This window comes from Cyprinus carpio, chromosome A22, assembly GCF_018340385.1.
Source record: "Cyprinus carpio isolate SPL01 chromosome A22, ASM1834038v1, whole genome shotgun sequence".
Taxonomy (NCBI): domain Eukaryota; kingdom Metazoa; phylum Chordata; class Actinopteri; order Cypriniformes; family Cyprinidae; genus Cyprinus; species Cyprinus carpio.
In genome coordinates, this window is record NC_056593.1 from 20,951,231 (window position 1) to 20,974,998 (window position 23,768).

Genomic DNA, 23,768 nt, shown 5'->3' on the forward strand with positions numbered 1-23,768 from the left:
TTGGACTTCATGTATCAACACACACATCTAGCCTTTGCTTCAGAGCTTGCATGCAGCTCCATTCCACCCCAAAGACCACCGCCATCTTCCCTTGACATCCCAAGAATTTTAATCTGACTTTCCCTCTCATAGCACAAGAGACCTGGGAGACGCGTCTGAAGATGGGGATCATGGATAGATTCCTCTTTGTTTTGGTGTCGCCCCTCCCTCCTGCGTTTCTTTCTCCAGCTCTCTACCCCTTCCTCTGGTAATCCCAGCATCCCTCTCTTCATGTTACACCCTGCAGGAGTTTGGGGCGACGTTTAAGCTATTGTTATCATCAGCTGTCATTATCTTGCCCATTGATGGATTGGTGGGTTTATCTTCGATGAAAGTATGGAAATACTCTGGCTTGACCTTACCAGCTGCATCACATCTGAGGTGATAATGAAGCAGAGTTTCACTCTTATCATGGCGTTAACACAGGGGCAGATAGCAGATTTCTTGTAAACTCTACCAGCATTGTGCATTGCTGTGCAAAATAAAAGGATGACAAAGATGTCTGATTAATGAACTGATATAAAAGGCTAGTGGTCACATTTACTGCTGCTCAGTGAAATCCAGTCATTTTAATAGGAATCTACATGACTCGAAATTTCACAAGAGGTTGACCAATTTCAGGCTGACCAACAGAAACTGTTTGGTTTGAAAGTGACTTCTGTGTGAGGTGTGCTTTATATATCACTACACTATTGACAATACACCCTTTGTTTGAAAAATTTCACAAAAAAAAAAAAACATGTGACCATATATCAGTGTGTCATTTTTATTATTAGTTTGAATTTGTTTTTATATTTTGCTTTTCAATTACTTTTGGCAACATCTTAAATATATTTATATAAGATGAGAAACATTGGAAACTAGCTGGAATAAAAAGAGATTTATTGATAGATTATAATTTCAGTTAAAATGTAAAATTATTATTATTTCAAATAGTAAATTTTAAAATGTATATATCATATATGGATTAGTTTTGGTTAACCATATATATATATCAAGAATATATATATCTTCCCATTATATTATATATATTATATATATTACTATATATTATATTATATAGATATATATATTATTATCTAATTAGTCATTCTAACCGTAATTTCATAGCATTTGTGCATTATAAATTCTCACAATCATTTTTACCCGCATTCAATCATTGTTTAATTATTGCATTGACACACACACACACACACAACACACACACAAAATAATTAGATCTTTTGCACATATAATACACGTTAAATATGTGTGTGTGTGGTGTTGTGTGTGTGTGTGTGTGTGTGTGTTTGTAGTGTATTTGTGTGTGTGTATAACATGTTGTGAGTATAATGTGTAATATAGTGTACTGTTTATTATTTATATTTAGGACCATTGGGTCAGATACTACAGCATCGTGGCTTTAGCTATCATTTTTATGCTGATGACATTCAAATCTACACGCAGTGGTGTATTAATTACCTGAAAGCCAAAATCAAGCAAAAGTACAACTATCTTACCAGAAAATTAACTTGGGTGGAAGTTAAAGTATCATTTAGAATATTACTTTAGTGAAAGTCCTAAAGTATGTGATATTTATTGTACTTAAAGTAAAAAAAAAAAAAAATTTCACATGTCATCCAAGCTGTTTGTCTTCGTTCTTCAGTGAAACAGAAATTAAGGTTTTTAATGAAAACATTCCAGGATTATTCTCCTTAAAATAAAAATGTTGAAAAAAAAAGTTTGGTTTGAAAATCAAAAATTACAGTTTCAGTGCAGCTTTAGAGGACTAGGTCTACACGGATACCAGACGAAAGAAATAAGCGTCTTATCTAGCGAAACAATTGGTCATTTTCTACAAAAAAAAAGAAAGAAAAAAGGTAAAAGGGGGATTGCTTTATAAATAGAAAATGCTCTCCTTGCACTGGTATTGCTCTGTAGATGCTGCCTTGCACTGGTCCACGACTTTACGTAATACGTAATCACATTGAAATGGTCACGCGTGACATAGGCGGAAGTACTGACTCAGTGTTTACAAGTCGATGTGCAAAGACTAAGTCAAATGCCGTTTACAACAAAATAAAAATAATAATAATATGTGTCATTGAACATTCAACAACTTTTGAATGGTCCTTCTTCTCCAAATTTGTAAACAATGACCTGAGTCAGTACTTCTGCATATGTCACGCGTGACCTTTTCAACGTGATTACATATTATGTGATGTTATCTTAAACATACTTAAGTATTGGAAGTAAAAGTACAAGTAAATGCAAAATGGAAAAGAAGCAAATAAATATATATATATATAAATTAGTATCTTCATAGCCATATTAGGAATATATTTCTGGAATATATTTATATATATATATGAAATGTTCATACACAGACTTGAGTAGCAAGTTTGTTTTCAGTTTTAATTTGTTATTCCATTTTGTATTTTTGGGTAAGAATAAGAAGCACTTATTTCCTGTATTTGTGTTTTGTTTTTAACATAAGTTGAATAATGTCGTTATTTGAAATGATTTTAATAAATGTCAAATTAAAACCGCCAGTAGGTGGCAGCAAGTGACTGTTCATGAGTGAGTCATTGAAATTCAACTGATTCATTCAAACGGCTGATTCACTCAGGAACAGAGCATTTGACTGTTAATGCATGAATAACCAAATCATTCAAAAAACCAATTCCAACAAAAAAATTAAAAATTCAATAAGTAAACCATTGTGCATTGCTCAAAGACGCAAAACAGTGCAGTGATCTTTGTTTGGAACCTATTTTCGTTGGCAAAATTGAGCAAAGACAAGCAATACTAAAACGTTTAAAATGTAAGTCACTTAGTGCTAAATTTACTGAACTTGTATAAATGGATTATTAAATTTGTTATCATGCAAATATCTGCAAAAAAAAAAAAAAATATATTGTTTTTGTGATATAGCTTAAGTTAACTATATTATATTATATAACTATAAAAGCATACAGGAGCATTTTTGCCGTCTACAATTTAGAATTCCTTGAATTTTGAGTTTTAATAGACTAATAAATCACATGCATGCACTCCTTCTGTGTGATTTGGTGATATAGCCTACTTGATAATGTCAGATCACCCACCATTAAAACAACACTTACCATATTATCGCAGAAGATATACTGTATATCGCAGACCCTCGACTTGAGTGTAAATTGAATCATCCGCGGTTGTGCGCACTTGTTTGCACATGAGCAAAGGTGTTTTTAGGCGTCTAACTTGCAAACGCCAAACCACTGATTCGTCAAACCTGTTTTCCTGCAGTCCGTGTTCTTCTGACTTCTGACTATTTTGTAGTAAGTAACGAATATGCTTTGGGGAAATGTATCGGAGTAAAAGTATACATTTTAACTAGGAAATGTAGTGGAGTTAAAGTAAAAGTTGACTGAAATATTAAAACACAAATACAGATACAGTACAGATACTCCCAAAAAATACTTAAGCACCGTAATGAAGTACATATTATTACTACTTGCATTACACCACTGTTTACACGCTCATGCTGCCGGCCTTCCCTATCCACCCAAATCAACAAAAATCGCCATGGATATAAAAACATGGCATAACTCTTAATTTTCTGAAACTCTAATACGTATAAAACTGAGATCATCATTATTGGTACCCCATCACTTACCACCAAAGTTCCCGCTGACTTTTCTTGCAATATCACTGGCACTCTAATTGCTCCATCTAGTATCATTAGAAACCTCTGTGTTATGGTTGACTCCTCTCTTTCATTTCAGTCTCATATTAACTCTCTCTCTAAATCAGCATTCTTTTGTTTACGGTGAATTGTCCTGCTCTCCGTTCTTTCATTAGTGCAACGATGCAGACAACTCTCATTCCTGCTTTTATTTCATCCGCGTCTTGATTACTGTAATGCCTTTTTCATGGCTACCAGCTACCTCTATTGCTAAATTAAAGTATATTCAAAACTCAGCTCATGCTCGTATTCTCTCTCATTGCTAAGCAATTCGGCCCACCATCACCCCCAATTCTGACTGATTTGCATATTAAGTAATATATGTATTAAGTTTAAAATGTGTTTATTACATACCAAGAGTCATCTTGAAAAATCACCAAGGTATGATATATTTTTAGATACAGTGGCAAGTCAGTTCACTATTTCAGTTGGAATTTTTCCACCACTCTTAAACCCCCCCTTTTTTTTCCTTCAATTTGTTTAACGTGCCCCCTGCGATGTGATAAATGTCTTTTTAAAAGTACTAATATCCCACGTACTCTCTGATTAATACGAACTCATGAAAGCTGCATGCATAATAATTATAAAAGAATTAGAAAATTGCAGTTTAAAATAGTTTTAACAGAGTAGTCGATGTCAAAAGTACAACAACTACCCCAAAAAAAATGTAAAAAAAATGGAATGAATTAACATTTCTCTGTACACTCTGGAGAACCTGCGGTGTCCTCCATGACCATGATAAGACTCTCTCCAGGGTCAGAAACTCAAAATGTACCCTGCGTAGATGTATAGACAGCGACAGCTTCACAGAATTCACAGTGGAGCTAAGAAGATATGTGAAATACAGGACATAAAGTTGAGGTATGTGAATATATTGACATATGGAGCACATGGAGCTAGAACTTCATCAGACGGATGGGGAACTAGCTTCATGAATTAAGGTTTCTTATCCCATTTGTGAGTCTTCAAGGCATTCCAAAACTTTCTTTCAGTTCTTTTAGACTTTAAAAAGCAGGAAGTTTGAGCTGACAGCTTTTAAAAGATGTTTTTTTTTCTATTGTGTGACACGCTAAGCACTTCATCAAGCCTGGGCTTAAACAAAATTCCATAGGTGACGGCGAGGTTGTGCAGGATAGGCTTGCTCTTTGGCCAAGGAGAGGCCCTGCACAGACCCACATTCCATAAACATTATATAGACTTTAATGCTCACAAACACAAACAAACACAAAATACAGCACATGCACGATTTACTCCATCTTTGTGTTTCATTTAGATTTAGAGTCATTGTTTAATGAAAAACGTGCAGAATGTTAATTTAGACATCATAGGATCTTCATAGTATTCAAAACACCCAATCACTCAATTTACAATTGATGTTATTTAACATAAATATGTTTTTGATTTAATGTCCTATTATGGAAAATTATGATAGATTTTAACGCACTTAAAGGAATAGTTCACCCAAAAATTTTAATTTGTATGTAGCTTTTATGAAATGTAGTAATTCAACTGCATTTGTAATATATATATATATATACTGTATGTGTATATATATATAATATTATATATGATATATATATATACTGTATAGTTCATATATATATATATATATATATTATATATATCATATGTATAGCATTTGTTGTACTTTTTTAATCCGCAAGAATTAATCCCAATAAATAATAGATTATATTTAATTTTGTGCCTGCTCTCCTCTTTCCTGACTCAAAGAAAAGCTTTTATTTTCAAATCGAATATTGTCTCATTTAGAAGTAGTTTACAACAATAACATAGACTTGACACACAGAAGGGTCATCTACCTCCTATTGATTCCTTCAGTACAGAATTACATTTCCAGATCAATACATTATCTTTTAACAGCATAAATGCATGTAATGCAAACTGCGATGAAATCCATGTGGATTGTTAAGAAACCTAAAGTACCTATTTGAACAAATCCAGGGCACGGTGCGTTTTTTTGCTAATCCTATCTTTCGTATCACTGAATAAGCTTTTTTGCATCACACACGCATTTCTTCAGAGCCCGCCCCTCCTCTGCTATTTCTGTTCTGCACTGCAAAATCCATATTTCCATTTTTCCATTTTTTAGTTCTTGCACCAGTTGGCAGGAGGAGGCGTCTATGTCGGAGCTGTCTCAGCGATGGCAGGGTTACGCCGGCTCCAGATTTAGAACTCACCTCTTTTACTCGTTTCAAGGTCCGTTGCCCTGGCTGACCTTTTTCCGCTTTGAGAGGCAGCGAGGAGAGCTGCCAAACTTATCTATATCTTGAGGCCAAAAATAGCACTTTCCTCTGGCACTGTGTCTATTAGCATTGTGTTCCACTTCACACACCACACATCTAGCACTCGTACAGCCCACCAGAGCGCTTTCAGCAGCCCCTTGTCTGATAGTTCACTTCTAAGAACCAGTAAACTCTCTACACAGGCTTTGAGTTGTAGGGGACACCAGCGGCAAACGCTAACTTATTTTTTCTTTTTTTTTTTTCTCCATCATAAATTAGACTCCATTTCAAAACTCTTGAAAAACCATAAAAAAATAAATAAAAAAAAAACGTGCCTATGGAAACATTTCTGCAAAACTGCATTACGCTGCTTCTGGCATGTAGTTTGGTGTGACACTTCAAAGTTAAAATGAGTTTGCGTTGTATCCAAAACAAATGAAATAAATCTGTTACTTTTTCTTTTTGTTGGGTGTTTATTTTTTTTATTTTTTTTTTTTGTATCATGGAAGGTGTGCTATCTACATTACATTCCACACCCTAAACCTAATAGTGTTAAGAAAAGCAATGTGAGGTAAAAATAAATTTGCTGAAGCAACCATTTATGTTGTTTCTACACAGTATTTGAGCGCTTTTAGCATGACTTGTGTTTTCACAGGACTCGGTACCCGAGCGCTACACATCATATATGCAATGCTGTACCGGGTGCGCTACCGAGCAAGTTCACTACATTAGAAAAAATGCCATATACAGAGCTGATTATGTGATGCAAATGTCAATGTATTTTGTTTACAACTCATGCAACATAGTAAAAGGGTTTTTAAGGTCAATGCAATGGCAATGCAATGAAATGACTGCTCAAAAAGTAATATTGTGATTTATTTTGGCACTTAGTAGTATTACTGAATGGATTTGTCCTTATTTCTTCATATGTTATTGCTTCAGGAATTGTATGTGTTTAGAGTAAAAGTCTGTTTGCTTCTTAAATTATACATAATTTAATGAAATTTAAGTTTAAGAAATCAAGTTTATTACGTTTTCAGTGACATGAAATTCACAGTCATGCAAAAATCTAGTGACCAGCCACAGTTTTAGCATCTGTCGGGCATCTTAACTTTCAACCAGCAACCTAGAGCTAAATAAAATATACTATGCAAAAATCAAGCTTTTCTTTAAAAAAACCAAAATGATCAAGTTACTTATCTAGGACTGAAAATAATTATTATGCTTGCTTGTTGCATCATTTATTTTACATGCGATGTGTGTATTTGTACACAATTCACCTAAAGAAATTCAGATCCAGATGCACCACACCCACGCTGCTTGATAAGCGGTGGTGCTTGATAAAATAAGCATTAATAAAAGCAAAGATTTATGAAGCACTTCTCACCCACTGTGATGCATTTAAAATGACTCTCTAAACAACTTCTACAGCCTGATGCTTTGAGAGTGTAAGTGTGTGGTACACAACATGTTGAATATTAGAGAGGCCAGACTTTAGAAACTAAAATCCAGGGCTGGAAAAAATAAATCACAGCTAGCAAATTCAGTTCTGCATCTGTCGGCAGCTCTGACAATACAATGAGAGTGATAGAAATGGAGGGGGGCAAAGGCATGGAAATGACAAGGCTAATAATTTTGCACCCACAACTGATTGTCAAATGAGGAAGGCACTTCACATTAAAAAACTGAAAAAAAAAAAAAAATTGTGCAATTCCCAGACACTTGAGAGGGAATAGTGAGGTTGTTCAAGCATGAGACAGTTTCACGCTAAAGGCCGTTCTCCAGTCCAGCAAAAACATGCTGTGTGCCAGGAGAAAGAGAGAAACACTCGGCATTAATAATCTGCCGACAACACACAGGGAAAAGTGTTAGTGTAATTGTCTGTATAGTGCAGTCTAAGTAAACGCCGGTCTAAAAAGCTCATAGGCACTATATGAGTGGGTAAAATGTTAGTCATTCCTGTACAGGGATATTTCACCCAAAAAATGAAAAAATCCTGTCATCATTTACTCACCCTCAAATAATAGTTTTTAGAAACACTGTAGGGATGTTGTCTTTTCTTGAGGTGGAACAAAAAAGAAACTATTTTTAAGAATGCTGTTAATCAAAGAGTTATTGGTAGCCATTTAACTTCCATAGAATAAAAAAATAAATAAAATAAAAAACTAGGGAAGTCAGTGGCTACCAAAATTCTTCAAAATATCATCTTTTATGTTCAAGAGACAAGAAAGAAAACCTACCCTTACTTGAAATAAAATGAACTTTAAACTAAAATAAAATACAATTTTATAAAACCTTAAACCTTTTTAATTTCAGCTAGCTGCCAAGGTAACATGATTAATTTTGTTGAACTTAAAATATATTTACTAAAACAACTACAACTAAAATTTAGCATTAAAAATTATCTTTATATCTTATTTTACTGTGTAAATGTATGTCCAATTTTACTTCTTTATTGCGTCAAGTTAACATGCACATACTTTAATAACACCTAAAGACATAAAAGAAAAAAAAAGAAAAAAAATAATAATAAATAAATAAATAAAACCGGCTTAAATTCTTTAAAAAGTTGCCCCATTCACTTCCATTCTATTTATTTATTTATTACAATAACACAAAATTACCACAAATGCAAAATAATGATTAAAGTAAGCTGTAACGACTCAACGCAGGGGCTCTTAATATTCATATTTATTGCTTAAACAAGTTTGGCTTCTAGGAGGTAAAAATATGGCACAACTTACCCAACTTTGATTGCTGAAAATGTTGGTTTACTACACGCAACTATACTAGCCTGACCAGCTATGTGCTCAACTTAGAGCAGCAAACCACCTTAGGCTACTTTAATCTGTTTTGTCAGCAGGTATGAATAAAAACCATCAGTTTTCATTTGCAATTCTCAACTAAACCACAATCTGGTACCATATGCCCTGATACATTAACTCTGAAATTTGGATTTAAGATTCCTTCCATTCCTTCCCTTACTACAGCCTGCCAAGAGATGCCCTCCAGAGGCAAACATGAATTTAGCAAATGTGAAATTAGCATTCGGCCACAAGGATACCACCCGTTAGCTGCATACATATTTGCTTTGGTGTACGACTCAAGGTTTAACATGTCAGGGGAAACCTTAAATTGTTCATTCACTCCTGCATGGTGTCCTCCTGCGATACAGCGGCCTGCTAAGTCCAACGTAACAGTAATGAACTCGCTGCCCCTCACAGATAATTAGGCGACTACCTGTGGAGCCGCTAATGAAGCCGCTAAGTGAGATGGGAGTCGAGAGATTATCAAATTGAGAACAGGCTGAGAAATTAGAGGTGACGTTTAACTCAAGAAATAAATCTTAAGTCCACCCCTTCTGCTAGGAATTAGAAGCTGGTTGGTAAAACAATCATCTTGTGAAGCAAACAGCACTTATACCCGCTAAAAGGACTTGTTAGCGCACAGTTTCTTCACAGCTGCTGTTTAGTTTTCTGTAATTAAAATGCATTTTGGGAAATCCAGGTCAATATTTGAGGCCAGTGAGTTAGGGTATAGAGTGCCTGACAGCTGTTCGGTTCAGTTAAATGAATACACAGCATGCTAGCTTGTGAATTAGAGACCTGTCTGGAAGAGTCAAAATGTTACTGCTGTGTTACAATTTTAGGTGTTTCAGCAGGATCTGTGAATCAGAAACTACTCCTGAAGGTAAACATTATTGATTTGATGATGTTCTAATCATAACACTTGTGTCATTGGATGTAAGCGGCACAATTGAGCACACATGAAATTTTAAAAAGAACCCACAATTATGATCAGTGATACTGTCACAACATGATGCTAAACTAATGCCTTATTCTGTTTCTGACGTACTCCACACACTTGTGCTACTTCCGACAACAGGACACAAGGATGTGGAACTTTTGTTTAAGTGTGTTCGGCCTCAAGTTGTTAGAGCCTGTCCTCTAACAAAAAACGACCATATAGGTCGTTTGTGCAAGCACCTTATTATGACCTATATATACGTTTTAAAGTTAAGCGCCCTCTAGCGGGCATAAAAATAATGACAGTGTCGTGTTGCATCTGTCGTCATGAAATGACGTATAACTGTCATTATCAATCAAAATGCATGTTTATTTAAATGCAATGTGTGGAATTTTTACACTGATCTCACAGTAATTCGTACATATTTTACTAGGTGGCTAATTTGTTCGAATGACCTCACCTAACCCCACCCCTAAACCTACCCCTCACAGAAATCATGCAAAATCATGATTTATAGTGCATATATATTTTATGAGCATTCTCTGGGAACGAACCCATGATAGCATGATCACATGATTACATATCGTCGCATAACACAATGATCTACCAACTGAGCTACACAAAACCCAAATTATAGTGCAAATTAAAGAGTACAAAACATTAATATGAAAACTGTTGCCGATAGGAGTGCAATTGTAGTATACACTCTGATGGGTCATATTTCAGGGATTTTGACAAACAACCTATACAGGCGTATTGGTTGGAGGACAGTGTGAGTTGTTACTATTCTGTTGCAGTCAGCACGATCCAATGCCACAACCGTCATGCCCAGAGTGTAGACACAGTGTAAGAATTACTGTTAGTGTTGGACAAGCTACTCATATAAGCTATTCCATAGTCCTTGCCACTATGAGATGCACGCTTAGGAACTGCGCATGCGCCACTGGCTTGTCTTGCGTTAAAAATAAGTTTTTTTTAGTGAAGTGACGTAACATACAGCCAAGTATGGTGACCCATACTCAAAATTCATTGCTCTGCATTTAACCCATCCAAAGTGCACACACACAGCAGTGAACACACACACAGGAATAACCGTGAACACAGACCCGGAGCAGTGGGCAGCCATTTATGCTGCGGCGTCGGGAGAGCAGTTGTGGCGGGTTCAGTGTGCCTTGCTCAAGGGGGCCACCTCAGTTGTGGGTATTGCCAGCCCGCGATACTCGAACCCACAGCCTTAGGTTAGGGTTAGGCAGTTAATAAAACTCTCTAACCATTAGGCCACGACTTTCCCCTTTTAATGTTATTTGAGCATAAGAAACTCAATTTATGAGACAGTTGATTTGAGATTTTATTGGTGATTTCAAATATGAAATTTAATCGTAAGTTTGGTGAATAGTTTTGGAGAATTTGATGTTTCCCCATTCAAAGAGACAGAAGCTGCACTTGCAAACAGCTGCCCGATACGTGTTTCAAAGATGGCCGCCCGCAGATGTCGAAATTACTTGCCTTAAAGGGTCTTTGTGAATACAATGGTTCTATGGTAGTTAAGCAGCTATGGTTAAATTGTTGTAGTGAGAAGAGCACCACTGAACACCCTGGCGAACATCCTTGAGCATCTGTTCTTGAGAAGAAGTAAGACTCAGTAAGGACTCTAGTTCTAACTATTGACATCGGCCTAGTTTGCAGTGCAAAATATTTTTGGTCCTGAAGTAAAACCAGTTACGAAAGACTTGTTTAGATGGGTTTGCATCTCACGGAGCCTTGCTGAGCTGGACATGATACAGTTGCTGAGGCTCCTCCACTGGTCTCCAGACCTCTGTAGGACACAAGGGGATTAGCCCTTAGTGCACCTCCACCTCTGGACCACGTCTGCTGGGGTTTGTTGATCCCCTGATTAACATGTCACTCAGCCCCAAGTGTTCAAACCAGACTTTATGGCTCCTAAAGAGAAAAGCCCTTTTATGAATGGCTTAAGACCTTTGAGATGAGGGCCCTCCCCCCAATGGTTTTCGTACCTTAGGTTGCTCTTAGCAGGAAATTCTCATTTAAAATGGAATGCATCATACAGTACATTGGGCACTTGGGTGAGGTGTTTTCAAACCCGGGCTTAATGTACGGTGTGTGCATGTCTATTTTTGACTTTAAACTTTAATATGAAGTCATCTCCAATGTAAGAAGCATAGATCAATATCATATTAAGTTAAATTATTGCATAATGTAATTATTAGCTCATGAGGTGAGAGTCTTTTTTGAGACACCACAACCAGGATGACTAGTTTGTCCAGTGATTTTGAGATTTGGGTGTGGTCTGGTCAAAAGCTGTGGTACAATGGGAATACCATGTTCTTTTGGACATGTAACATGGTAATACCATGGTATTTTGGGAGCACCATGTAAATGGTATTATGGTATGATATTAAAGTATTATGGTATACCATCTAAAACACTGGTGAATAATTTTACCATGATCATTTTTGTACAGATTGTCCTTCAAAGGTTTTTACACTTTTTTTCATTCTTGTGAAGAATAGTGTTTATGCGCTACATAATTATTCAGTATCCTATTCCAATTTCACATCAATTGTAAACTTACAATTTGTTGTTACAATTTAAATATGAAATATGCCTTTGTTCTCAAATAAAAGCTAAAATGAACAGCATGTACATACACTTTGAGGCAACATATCCCATCAGAATACATGATATGCTTGTACCCTCTGCACAATGCTATCATTTATCTTATGTTGTCAATTTACTTCTGCTGTGTTTCAAACAAACACTGATCTATTATTTATATAGTTCAATAAGAATATTTTCCCTTCTTGTATGGTACACAAATCTCCCCCTTTGTAATGCGAATTGGAGGTTATAAATAAATCATGAAGTTAAGAATACAGTAAAAGAGCATTTCTATCCTAGTGAAGAGCATTTCCTTTACAAGCTGACATGTTCGCTACTTCAAAGATGAAAATAGCTAGTTAAATGAATTTCGTGCAAACATATCCAGGTCACATTTAACTTTAGAACGAAAAGGAAAAAAAAAACAGAAAGACTAAAATTGTTTTGCAGGAAGGACCCAACCCCCCACCCCCAACCACCAAAAAAAGGCTATTTTAAAACCATCGCTTTAATGATAATGTAATGACTCCATTCTATCTATCTATCTATCTATCTATCTATCTATCTATCTATCTATCTATCTATCTATCTATCTATCTATCATCTCACTCTCTTTCTTTATTTTTTATACACACACACACACACACACACACACACACACACACACACACACACACACACACACACACACACACACACACACACACACACATATTCTTTTTTTTGGAGTAAAATATGAGCCAGACATGTTGTTAACTTCATTCTAGTTTTCCAAACATTAAACACCACTGTCCATACTCAACCCAACATGACCAACATAACAATGTTTAATCTTGGGTTTTGCCCTCTGAAAGGCCTGCGAGGCAGAAGCCCTCCTTGAGTGCTGCGGTGCTCTCATGAACATGAACAAACAAGGTATAACGCAATTCGGTATTGATCTGTTGTTGACTTACTATGAAGCAGTTATTATCCAATAATCCACTCCCCATCTTCTCCTAATGAAATCAATGGCCTTCTCTGAGCACCATTGAAATAGCAGCCTTGGATTTCAGCACTATTAAAAAAACTATAAAATTGCTGATGGATTTTTTTTCCTCCCACTTGTGATAAAATTGACACGGACACAAAAATTGCTGATTCATTTTTCAGACTTAATAAATGAAGCACTGCACCAAAGCGCTTTATGATTACACTGCAGCATTTCAAAAAGTTTGTGAATAATATGAATATTAGCCCTTGAGATTCTCATTGAAACCATTGAGTGCAGAGTTTATTATTCAGGCCATCAAAGAACACCTTGTACCATTTGCCTTTGTATTATTTTTGTATGTACTTTTATCACAAACACATATCAAACCATGTGTGGAAAGTATAATAAACAATATACTGGGGAGGTAAATGCACTGTTGAATTTATTATAGAAAACACCTGGATGTGAAGAAAGATTGCATGTGACTGCATCCTTTACACCTATATCTATTCTTTATAGCTTTATTCACAAACTCACTCTCAAACTGAAGCCTTTGCTTCCATGTTTGAAAGGAAAGTATAAACAGTAATGCATCAATTTTTACACAAAAGCTACAGCTCAGTCCTGCGGCTGTTAAAGTCCGTGTCACTTTGTGTGATTATCTAGCCTGCAATAAAATGAATGTAGTAAATAATTTGATGTCAGTCAAATGGATGTACATACATGCTGGATGAAAACCCTCTGTTTTTTCCCCCAAAGGTGCCAGATTTTTTGTTCTTATTGTTCTTATCTTATTGTTACTAATTACTAAAATAACTAAAACTTAAATGCATAAAACTGAATTAAATAAAATGTACACGAATAGTATACAAATAATACTTAACTGATAATACTTTAATAATACTAAAACAACACTATAAATGACGCATTTAAAAACAAACAAGCATGATGTGTCCACGCTGTTGCTTTCGGGTGGAGTGTTATGGTGTTGAATGTCAAAAAAAAAAAAAAAAAAAAAAAAAAAAAAAAAAAATATATATATATATATAATTAAAAAAATTGTTTCCGCTTGTTGAGGTTTTATATATATAATAACATCAAACCACATTATAACAGTCTTGTTTTCGCCTTTGTGCTAGTTACTGTAGCTTCATCCCCATAATAGTTGAACTACTGAGCATAACACAAAGTGTAAACATAATAAATATTGTTAATGACTGAAAAGAAAAAAAAATAACTATTTGAAACATTAATGTATTTATTTTTTATGTTAACACAAATTAAGGCTAATTTATGTACAAAGGAGGCATTTTTCTGCTTAAAAATGTTTAAAAGCTGATAAAAGCTATGCTATGCTATGTTATTTGGTGCCTAGTTAAGAAGGATTGTGGGTGGTTAGCTATACGTTAAAGGGCAAAACTGCTGAATTATGAATTCACATCTTTGCTTTTATGGAGAAACAAGCCTAACAAAGTATAAATCTTGAATACCTCAAAATCCATCGACAGTGCATTTGATGAACATGATTGTTTTGCAAGCTCGCTGGAGAAACCGCCTTACTTAACCAGATATTTTAAAATACCTTTCCAAACACAAAGAAAAGCTCTCCAGTCACCCTTGGTGTGCGGTTTGTGTGCGTTGGAGGTAAATCACTAATCTTTGTTGATCCAGGGTGAGAGGACACAAGGGGAACATTCTTGGGAACAGCAAACCTAAACTCATCAACAACACAGAGTGGATACATAAGAGATTTGACCAACAGAGAACAAAACGGGGCTAAAAAGCGTAAACAACTGTGCAAAGAAAGACAATAAACATGCAGAGAGAGGGCGACTGTTTATTTCCATACTGCTGGGATGGGACCAAACCAGCGGCGGTGGATAAAGTCAAGGCAGGCCAATCGCAACGCTCCATCCAAATGAAATTTAGTATGAAATCAACAACCGCATTGTTGGACCAGCTGTCAAGGTGACTTTGGCGCTGCTGTTACCGAGTCACTGTTGGACACAAGTACTTTTCTCGTGAAAAAATACTCCCCTTCCAAATGCTCTCCTTGGCCTCCAACCAAAATATACACCGGCCAATTAAGCCTAAATTGAAAACGTGGAAGTTATACGGTAAGTCTCCAGTTAAGTGAGTTTCACAAAGCGTGATTGATACCGAGACGGTGTGACTCTTGGATTCCAGTGTAAACACATCATGATGTATCGCTGATGCATGTGTGTTCTGGATTTCATGCGGTATTGAAGTGGAACACGACGTGTGAGTTGATGAGAAAGAAGATTTCACTGACAGCCTGATGACAAGCAACTTATTATCATATAAGAAAAGTCCCCCATCCTGTTGGCTAACTCTGATCCCAACATATAGGCTCATGAAAGCGAGCTGGAGTCATATGAAAGGTCCCTTTTAATACGAGGGGCCAGAAGATTATAGATGTTTTTCAGATGCTGTTCAACGTACAAAGTGATTTATATTAGAGAGTGGATATTTACAGTAAGTAGTGTGGGTCTTGGGAAATGTTTTAAGTTTGTAAACTGGAAATCAGATGCAACTAAGAGTAGAGAGTACCAAAATACCAAAAAATGACCAAGAAAAGAGTATTTTCAACAGTAGATCAGATGCTGTACAAAATACTCACTCTAAACTAAATTCTGACACTTCAGGTAATTTGAAACCCATATGAATGTGTTTTACATATTCAAACTTGCCATGTCATGATTTATTAGACCAATGAGGTCAAAAACACCTCCATTTATTTCAATGGCAGTTGCTCGGTTGACACATGCCACAACCTGCATGCTTCCATTTTTGTTGTTTTAGACACAGTTCTTTGACCTTTTTGGTAATTTAAAACCAAAAATAAATAAACAAAATGAATGAATGAATGAATGTACATGCTGAACAGCTCCTGGCCCCACAAGAATGTGAACCCGAACCCTTCATTAGCGGCTGTCTAACCTTCCAAAAAGAACATAATAATTGAATTACTAAATATATTATATTTAAATATTTAAAACTATACAATATAATTAAATTAGGGCTGTCAAATGATTAATCACAATTAATCACATCCAAAATAAAAGTTTTGTTTACATAATATATGTGTGTATACTGTGTATATTTATTATGTATATATAAATACACACACATGCATGTATATATTTAAGAAGAATATGTTATGTTTATATATTAAATATATTTATATATAATATAAAATATAAGAATATAATATATAAATGTATATACATGTAAATATTTTCTAAATATATAATTTATGTGTGTGTATTTATATATACATAATAATATGCCCTGTACACATACATATATTATGTAAACAAAACTTTTATTTTGGATGCGATTAATCGTGATTAATCATTTGACAGCCCTAAATTAAATATTATTGAATATTTATTGCATTAACAAACTTGCCATGTCACGATTAGTTGGGGTCGAATGGGGTCAGACCAATGGGGTCGAAAACATCTCCATTCATCTCAATGGCAGTTGCTAGGTTGACGCATGACACAACCTGCAGGTGTCCAACATTGCTCATAGCTCAGAAACAATTTTGATGAGCTTTTGTTTGTTTGTTTTCTTGTTTTAGAACCACAAAAAAATAAAAAAAAAATAAAATCCTGGCTTTTTGAACCACAAGAATACAACCCTGAACCCTTTACAAGAGACTGTCTAACCTTACAAAAATAACATATATAAATTATTTAAGTACTGATTATTTTATGTAAAAATATCTTAAAAATATATATCAATATTAAATAATATATGTTAATATATTAACACACACACACACACATATATATATATATATATATATGTATGAAAAAAAATGTATAGCATAATGGTGCAAATACAGCATAATTTAATTTAAAATATTTTGTTGAATTTACTATAGTAAGTCTGTTCCCAATTAAGTGAAATTCCCAACATCATATGTCTCACTCAGCATTTAGAGTCAAATATTTTTCACTCCTATTATGGGAGAACGCTGTGAAATTGCCATCTTTTGAGATTCTTCAGTAGTTATAGGAAAGAAAGGAGGCGAGAAATGAGCAGTAGAAAACCGAGGTGAAGAGGCAGAGGAAAAGAAAGGCAGAAAGTCTATAACAATTCATGTCTGAAAAATTAAAAGTAAACAGCGAGAAAACGACTGCATTGCTGATGAGTTCTCCTCAGACAACTGCACTTCACATACACAGAAAAGAGAGACGGGGAAACTAGGATAGTGGGAGGCACCACAAGGAATCAATTGTTATCTTTCTTTTTTTTCCTGCAACAAAAAAGCAATTACGACACTGCACTGGCAAATTGGGCGACAGCCAGATATCTTGTGCTCACCAGAGAGAAGGAGAGGAGAGAGAAACAGGGGGAGATGAAGAACTATACCCTTGGTATGATAGAGAGGAGGACAAGGAGAACCACATGTAGGAAAGTACAATAGAGCGAGGAATGCAGAGATAGATAATCCAAACACACACCCAGAAATCAACCAACACAAGAACAGAGCGATATCGTACAGCACAATCATTTAATCGAGGATGGATGGAAGCAATTTGATATTCCTTAAGAAGTTTGTGCTTTACTGCAAAATCTCTTCAATATTTGTCATCACGTGATGGGGAAGCTAGTTAGGAACTGTAGCTAATTTAATGTACACTAAACTAAATACTATATAATATGTGCAGTATGGAATCAAAGCAATATTTATCAGGCACTAAACAATGTGAATCTCATTTACAACATTAAAGTAGAACAAATAAATAAATAACAAATAAATTTTACATTTTGGCGAATTGGTGGCTAATTCGTAGAAATTCGTACAATCTCATTAATACATTTCTCTACCGTCTGCTTGTGTCCCATTGACTGCTAGGTTTAGGGATGGACCTTCATGTTTATTCCCATATGTTACTGTCTAAATTGTACGTTTCCAAAGAAATCACATTGTAGAAATTCATATAAAATTTGTAAGACTGGTACATTTTCTCATGAGATTGGGTTGGATTCATCGTAGTTCACCTACAGCGAAGTCTATTTCAGTCATTTCCTGCATTTTTGCCATTACAGAATGATCTTAAGTACACATTTTGCTGAGCAGTTCACATCTTTGTACATAAAAAAAGTGTTTCTATGGCAACACTTATAATGGCAAAATTGATCCAGTTGATCCACTAAATGCCTTTTCAGACATATTTTCATCTTGTATTAAGACATTACTAACAGCTAACTAACCCCCCGACAACCCAAAAAAAAAAATAATAATAATAAATACTATATTCCACAGAAGAAAGGGGTAGTATTGAAACAACATGATAGAGAGATAGAAAAAGATGAAATAATTACAATTTTTGACTGAACAGTCCTTTAAAACAAAGAACAAAAAAACCCTTGGAAAGTCTGACTTAGTTTAGTGAATCAGAGGCCCGTTTCAGAAAGGAGGTTAAGTGAAAACTCTGAGTATTGGTCGTATGGCTCTAGTTTGAGCTCCGTCACGTTATTTCTCTATCGTCTATTTTTTATTGTTGAAATCTATTTTATACACCATCATTTTCGTTTCTATAACGTGTGAATATATCCTCTATCGTATTCTACAACAAAAACAATCAGAGCGCCTTGTTTATCACTAGTTTTATTTTGATTTCCCGAGTCCGCTAGTAGCTTATAGCCCATTAGCATCACCAGCGTGGTTGTCGCTAAACCCGCGTGCATCGCTAATACTCTATTCACACACATTACAATTGCTTTACTCACTGTTACTTGCTTTAATGGCGGATGTTTGTCTACCTTTGAGTGCAGGTGACGACACGTTGTTCCACCGAATGCAGCTCGAGCTGGAAATCGTGGAGAAGCAGATTCGGGTCCTGGAGCAGAGGCAGGCCCAGCTGAGAGAGCGGAGAGCCGCGCTGGAAACCTCCCGGGCTGGCGCTCACAAGTCCAGGGTAAGTATACAGCGCGCTGCTAACAGTCCCACCACCTCCACCCCGTGTGTTTCTCTGCACAGGCCCGATGCACCCAGGACGCGATCTGCCCAGATGTCCTTCACGCCGGTGCCGGGACACCACGGACCCTGGGTGCATCCGCAGTGGAGGACGCGAGCCAGGCCCCGGGCGACGACTTCTCCCCCTCCGGTCTTCGAGATCTCCACACGGAACCGCTTCTCTCCCCTCCGCGAAGACGGAACGCGACGCTGTGATCGTCGGAGACTCCATCGTCCGACACGTCCGTGCTACGTTAGCCGAAGGTAAAGTGCACACTCACTGTTTTCCCTGGTGCTCGTGTTCTCGATGTTTCTGCGCAGATACCCGCGGTCCTGAAGGCCAACGAGAGCCCCAGAGCGGTTGTGCTTCACACCGGGGTTAACGACACCACGCAGCGGCAGACGGAGACGCTGAAGAGGGACTTCAGGAGCCTGATCGAGACGGTTCTCAGCACGACGCCCGCGGCGACGATCATCGTGTCAGGACCACTGCCCACGTATCGACGAGGACACGAAAGGTTCAGTAGACTTTTTGCTCTAAATGAATGGTTATTGTCATGGTGTAAAGAACAGAAACTGCTCTTTGTTTAATAATTGGAATCGTTTCTGGGATCGTCCTAGGCTTTTTCGCGCTGATGGCCTGCACCCCAGCAGAGTCGGAGCGGAGCTGCTCTCGGACAACATCTCCAGGACTCTACGCTCCATTTGACTAGTAAGCCAATTCTCAAATAACTGCTATGATGGCTTTTGTTCTACCCGCTTAAATGTTAGAAGTACTTGTGCTGTCCAATCTATTAAGACTGTGTCTGTTCCCCGAATAATGAGGTCAAAATATAAATTTAATGTAGGATCTAGAAAAAATCTTATCGTGATTAAACCAGAAAAACGTAAAATAAATGAACAAAAACAATTTTTAATTTAGTTTGGGCTCATAAACATTAGATCACTCACACCCAAAGCAGTTATTGTAAATGAAATGATCACAGATAATAGTTTTGATGTACTCTGCTTGACTGAAACCTGGCTAAAACCAAATGATTATATTGGTCTAAATGAGTCTACTCCACCAAACTACTGTTATAAACATGAGCCCCGTCAGACTGGTCGTGGGGGAGGTGTTGCAACAATATATAGTGATATTCTCAGTGTTACCCAGAAAACAGGATACAGGTTTAAATCATTTGAAATACTTTATGCTTAATGTTACACTGTCAGATATGCAAAAGAAATCTATCATATCTCTTGCTCTGGCTACTGTGGTATAGACCACCAGGGCCAAATACAGAATTCCTAAAAGAATTTGGAGATTTCCTTTCAGACCTGTTGGTTACTGCTGATAAAGCGCTAATTTTCGGAGATTTTAACATTCATATTGATAATACAAATGATGCATTAGGACTTGCGTTTACTAACTTTGAAACTGTTTTGGAGTAAAGCAAAATGTCACCGGGCCCACTCATCGTTTTAATCATACGCTAGATTTAATTATATCGCATGGAATCGATCTTACTGACATAGATATCGTACCTCAAAGTGATGATGTTACTGACCATTTCCTTGTATCGTGCATTCTGCGTATTGATGATAATAACTATATAGCTTCACGTTATCGTCCGGGCAGAACTATTGTTCCAGCCACCCAAGACACAGATTCGCAAAATAACCTGCCTGATTTATCTCAACTGCTCTGTGTACCCATAAATACACATGAACTAGACAAAATGACTGGCAACATGGGCACTATCTTCTAGAAGCTGTTGCCCCCATCAAATTGAAAAAGGTTAGAGAAAAACGTACTGTGCCATGGTACAACAGTAATACCCACTCTCTCAAGAAAGAAACTCGTAGTCTTGAGCGCAAATGGAGAAAAACGAACTTGGAAGTTTTTAGAATTGCGTCGGAAAAACAGTATGTCCAGCTATAGACAGGCTCTAAAAACTGCCAGGGACGAGCATATCCACAAACTCATAGAAAACAACCAAAACAATCCACGGTTTTTATTTAGCACAGTGGCTAGATTAACAAATAACCCAGACGCCACCCGATCTAAATATTCCCTCACAGTTAAATAGTAATGACTTTATGAATTTCTTCACTGATAAAATAGATAACATCAGAAATACAATAACAAATGTAGATTCTACAGCGTCTAATACTTTAGTCTTATCCATCGCACCCAAAGATAAACTGCAGTGCTTTACAACTATAGGACAGGAAGAGCTAAATAAACTTATCACTGCATCTAAACCAACAACATGTTTATTAGATCCTGTACCCACTAAATTACTGAAAGAGTTGTTACCTGTAGCAGAAAAACCGTCGTTATCTTTAGGTCACGTCCCAAAACCATTCAAGCTGGCGGTTATTAAGCCTCTTATTAAGAAACCACAACTAGATCCTAGTGAACTGGCAAATTACAGACCCATTTCAAATCTTCCATTTCTGTCTAAAATTTTAGAAAAAGTTGTGTCTGCTCAATTGTGCTCCTACCTGCAAAAAAATGATCTCTATGAAGAATTTCAGTCAGGTTTCAGGCTCCATCATAGCACAGAAACTGCACCTGTTGCTTCTTGCTTCAGATCAAGGCTGCATCTCATTGCTAGTTTTACTTGATCTTAGTGCTGCGTTCGACACCATAGATCACGTCATACTCATAGATAGATTACAAAACTATACAGGTATCCAAGGGCAGGCTTTAAGATGGTTTAGATCCTACCTGTCCGATCGCTACCACTTTGTTTATTTAAATGGGGAGTCATCTCATTTATCACCAGTAAAATATGGGAGTGCCACAAGGATCTGTCCTAGGTCCTCTGCTATTTTCAATATACATGTTGCCCCTTGGTAATATCATTAGAAAATACGGGATTAGTTTCCACTGTTATGCTGATGATACTCAACTATATATCTCAACAAGACCAGGTGAAACTTCAAAATTATCTAAGCTAACAGAGTGTGTTAAAAATGTAAAAGATTTGGATGACCAATAATTTTCTCCTATTAAATTCAGATAAGACAGAGATATTACTTATTGGACCAGAAAACATTACACACAGAATCTCGTAGATTACAATTTGGAATTAGACGGATGTACTGTTACTTCCTCTACTGTAAAAAATCTGGGTGTTATATTAGACAGTAACTTGTCTTTTGAAAATCATATTTCCCATGTTACAAAAAACAGCATTCTTCCATCTTAGAAACATTGCCAAGCTACGAAACATGTTAACTGTTCCTGATGCAGAAAAGCTAGTTCATGCATTCATGACCTCTAGACTGGACTATTGTAATGCACTGCTAGGTGGTTGTCCTGCATCCTCAATAAACAAGCTACAGGTAGTCCAAAATGCGGCGGCTAGAGTCCTTACCAGGTCAAGAAAATATGATCATATTACCCCAATACTACACTCTCTGCACTGGCTACCTATTAAGTCCCGTATCAGTTACAAAATATTATTACTTACTTATAAGGCCCTTAATGGCTTAGCTCCTGCGTACCTAACTAGCCTTATACCACGCTACAACCCATCACGGTCCCTAAGGTCACAAAACGCTGGACTTTTGATAGTACCTAGGATAGCAAAGTCCACTAAAGGAGGTAGAGCTTTTTCGCATTTGGCTCCCAAACTCTGGAATAGCCTTCCTGATAATGTTCGGGATTCAGACACACTTTCTCTGTTTAAATCTAGATTAAAAACACACCTCTTTGGCCAAGCATTCAAATAATGCATCTCATAATTTTGGACTGCAGTTATATCTGATCAAATGTGCATTATTATTCTTTAGCTTGGGCTAAACTAATTAATTTTACTTGGCTGGAACAGCAGCTATGCTAATTATGTTTCTATTTGTTTCTCTGTTTTGTTTCTCTAGGATTTACACAAGCTCCAGTCTGGATCCAGAACACCTGAGAAGAGATGATGCCAACCCCTCAGAGGACCTCAGATGATGCTAACCCAGAGACAACATACAGAACTACCACATTTTTTTGCTATAAGTTTGATTGCATAATTGCTGTTAATAGTGTTAATCGTCTGTTTGTTTACGTCTTTTATTGATTTTTCTGTACATTTCTGCCATATGCACATGAACTGACAGTCACCACTGTTAAGCTACTACTAAATATTGTAGAAACTTAATTTTCTGTAAAGTTGCTTTGCAATGATTTGTATCGTAAAAAGCGCTATACAAATAAACTTGAATTGAATTGAATTGAATTGAGTATGTTAACCCTGAAATGAGGGAACTCTGGGTTGTCCATTTCAGAACAGGAGGTTTGTCAAACCCGAGAAAGCAGAGTAAGTTAAGCCAATTTCTGAAAGAGAGGTAACTTATACTCAGAGTCAGTTAGTGTGGTAAGTTACTCTGTGAACCTAACCTGGTCAGGTTTTCTTCGGCAAACCCAGAGTTTCTTATGGTCTCCTCCCCCTTTTTAAAGCGTAAGTGATG